The following is a 4,128-nucleotide window of genomic DNA, read 5'->3' on the forward strand; positions in this document are numbered from 1 at the left end:
TGATATTATTGTTGCTGGTTTCTGCGGCCAGCACATGGTTCGATCAGTCGGTTGTCCATACACACATGCAAAAGCAATTAAATATATGGTATGAGCGGCATAATTATTAGTAAACTTTATTTATAGGGCGCCACAAGTGGTCCGCAGCGCTGTGCAGATGGCAAAACAATAAGACAGGGTGAAACAGTACAGTACAATACAGTAGACAAGTAACAAATAGCACTACAAATCTCAACAGCCATTGATGCATTGGGTGCAATGGAAATATTCAGCATAAGCTGAAACCTGTAACTATTATCGTGGGAGCAGATATTGTGTCTAAGTCGTCTGACGAAACAAATACAACACAGAAGTGGAGTCTAGAGGTAAAGAACCCAAGGAGGAGGTGTAGAGTGTGGCTGGTGTGCAAAATAAGTAGGTAATGAGAACAGGAGGGGGGAGGGCACTGCTTATGGAGCTTACAGACTAAAGGGAAAGGGGGAGACAGAAGGAAGACATAAGGAGTGATCCAGTGTAAGGGGAGTTAAGGGCAGGAAGCAGGAGTCAGAGACTTGGAGGGTGCAAGAGGATGAAGTAGACTCTGTGGTGACATGGTTAAGTAGTGGACAGATATGCTTTTATGAACAGGTAGGTGTCCAGTGCATGTTTGAAGCTATGCAGGCTAGGGGATAGTCTGATAGAATGAGGGAGAACATTCCAGTAATAGGGGGCAGCACGGTAAAAATCTTGGGTCCATGAGAGGTAATAACCGGAGGACAGGAAACATGGCGGTCATTGGTCAACTAGAGTGGGTGGGAGGTAGTATGTAGGGAGATGATGTTAGGGAGCAGTGGAGTTGGAGAGGGCATTATACCTGAGAGTGAGGAGTTTGAAGAGGGTTCTGTAGGGGAGGGGGAGCAGATGTAGGAGGATATGTACTTAGCCTTGGATAGCTATAAAGTAGAGAGAGGTAAAGTACCAACCAATGAGCTCCTAACTGTCACTTTACTGGCTGTGTATGAAAAATTACAGTTAGGATCTGATTGGTTTGTACTTTATCTCTCTCCAAGGCTTAGGGCCTGATTCAGAGCAGAACGCTCTGACCAGAGCGCTCGCACTGAATCAGGGCCCTCCTACCTTTTTTTGGAGCGTCCTCATGGACGCTCGCATAGCTGTGGGTTACCACCCACAGCTATAGCGAGCGTCCATGATGATGGTCGCGATGGTCTTGACCATCACGACCATTGGGCTTGTGACGGAGACCCTGCGGTAGGGTCTCGCTTCCGCAAGCCCTGGAGTGATTTTGACTCTATCACTCCCACTGACATCACTAGGGAACGCCTCCGTCTGGCAGGCACGCCTCCAGCACGCCCACCAAAGGGGGCGTGCTGTCAATCAACATCGACAGCACGCCCCCTTTGGTGCGAGACCCGGAGCGACAGCTTGGCTGTCGCAGTCCGGGTCTCGCGCATGCGCACGACGGAGCTCCCGCCGTCGTGCGCATGCGCAGTGGGGCAACATCGACCCGTTTGCGAGCGTCCTTTGCTTTTGCTCCTTCAGTACATCTCCCCCGTGGATATGCAGGAGAGGAAGCTAAATCTAGCTGCAGCATTAAGTGCAGATAGGAGAGGGGCAAGATGGGAGCGGGGGAGGCCAGTAAGCAGAAGGTTGCAGTAATCGAGATGAGAAACGGTCAGTGAGTGGACAATAGATTTGGTGGCATTCTGGGAGAGGTATGGTCTGATGTGAGCGATGTTGTGGAGCTGGAAATTAAGGGATTGGGAAACAGATTCAATGGGGGTGAAAGAAAGAGAGGAGTCAAGAATGACCCCCAAAAGCAGTGGACTTGGATAACAGAGGAGATTGTGGTGTCAACAGTGATAGAATTGTTGGGGGAGGAGGACTCTTAAGGGAAGAAAGACAATGGGAAATGTAATAGGTAGTCTGTTTTAGTAACAGTACAAACTCGCACTTTCTTGCACTTTTAAAAAGTGCGAGTTTGTACTGAAACTCGCAAATTCAATAGCCTGCGAACTTTTCAGCTCGAGGCTACTGCATTTGTGAGTTTAGGTGAGTTTAGGACTATGTAAACTGACACCTTTTAATGCGAGTAGCATTAAAAGGTGCGAGTTTTAGAGAAGCCATCACAGATCAGTGAGATCCGTGATGGCTTCTGTGTGTGTGTAAAAAAAAAAAACGTGCACCCCCTCCCCAAAAGCATAACCAGCCCCAGGCTTTATAAAGCCTTTTCTGGTTCTAAAAATACAGGGGCCAAAATGCGTAGGGGGCCCCTGTATATTAAGAACCAGCACAGGGCTTTGTTGAGCTGGTTCTGGAAAATCAGGGGACACAACGAGTAGGGGTCCCCTGAAAATTCCAGAACCAGCACCGAACTCTTTCTAGCGGGGGGATAATGCCACAGCCAGGGAAAACCTTTCACCGGTTTCCCCGGCCAAAGCATTATCCCTGACCGCTAGTCAGTCCAGGCCGGGGATCCCTGGGGAGTTGGGTACCCCCCCAATAAAGAGGTCCCCCTCTCCAGGGCACCCCAGGCTAGACTGATAGCCCGGGGCTATCCCCGGCACCCTTGGGCAGTGGGTGCCGGGTTGATAGTGTAAAGTGTAAAAATAAAGTTTGCATATTGTCTTTAGTTGTAGAACCACAAGTACCAGTAAGCCTTCCCTGCATGCTGGTATTTGGAGAACCACAAATACCAGCATGTGGGGCATTATGGGCCCGCTGGCACTTGTAGTTCCACAACTAAAGAAATACGTAAATAAACAAACATACACCGTGAAAGTAAAATTTTAATAAAACATACATGCACACTCACACATACTCACTTAGTATCCGAAGTAATCCATAGGGGTGTACCTGATGGAAAAAAAACCAAACATACTCACCTCTCCTATGCGTCGATCCAGGGGTTAAAATAAAAAAACGCGAAAAACCCGATCCATGGCGGACTGAGCAAAGGTATGTGTGTACACATACCTTTGCTCCGCGTAAATGACCGGGGCACACGTGTGTCCCGTCAGTGAAGGGGCCGCCAGCCAATCAGGGAGCAGCTCCCTGATTAGCTGAATGCGGCCAGCCTGTGTCTCCCATAGAATTCTATGGTGAGAAATCCCCATTGAAGTCTATGGTGGGAACCGCTACATCGTAGCCACAAGATTAATTGAGGTTAATCTTGTGGTTACATCAATGATATAATCTTGCGGCTACGATGTAGCGGTTCCCACCATAGATTTCAATGGGGATTTCTCACCATAGAAGTCTATGGGAGACACAGGCTGGCCGCATTCAGCTAATCAGGGAGCTGCTCCGACGGAGATGCTGGTGCTTGTGGTTCTACAACTAAAGATAATATGTAAACTCTATTTATACACTTTACACTATTAACCTGGCACCCCCCGCCCTAGGGTGTCGGGGATAGCCCCGGGCTATCAGTCTAGCCTGGGGTGCCCTGGAGAGGGGGACCCCTTTATTGGGGGGGTTCTCAACTCCCCAGGGATCCCCGGGCTGGACTGACTAGCGGTCAGGGATAATGCTTTGGCCGGGGAAACCGGTGAAAGGTTTTCCCTGGCTGTGGCATTATTCCCCCTGCTAGGCAGAGTTCGGTGCTGGTTCTGGAATTTTCAGGGGACCCCTACTCGTTTTGTCCCCTGATTTTCCAGAACCAGGACCAGCTCAACAAAGCCCTGTGCTGGTTCTTAATATACAGGGGCCCCCTACACATTTTGGCCCCTGTATCTTTAGAACCAGAACAGGCTTTATAAAGCCCGGGGCTGGTTATGCTTTTGGGGAGGGAGTGCACGTAGTTTTTTTTGGATATGGATATGTGCATGTTTCTGTGTTAATCTGACCTGCTCAGGATGTACTCGCTAGCCTGAAGCAGGTCTATTATTTGGGGACTTTTGGTAATCTTTTTTTGCAAGTCTGAAACAGACACTCTGTTACATTGGGCGAGTTGATTGTTTTCAATGTGAAAACATCTGGATGCGAGTTTGAGAATGGAGAGTTTTAGTAACTCTGAAAAATGCGAGTTTTAGTGAACAGACACCCTATTACATTGGAGAGTTGTGAAAAATTGCGAGTTTAGCACCAAACTCGCAATTTACCAAAACAGACACCCTATTACATTTGGCC

The sequence above is a fragment of the Taudactylus pleione genome, unplaced genomic scaffold (assembly GCF_031769625.1).
Source record: "Taudactylus pleione unplaced genomic scaffold, aTauple2 ptg000201l, whole genome shotgun sequence".
Lineage (NCBI taxonomy): Eukaryota > Metazoa > Chordata > Amphibia > Anura > Myobatrachidae > Taudactylus > Taudactylus pleione.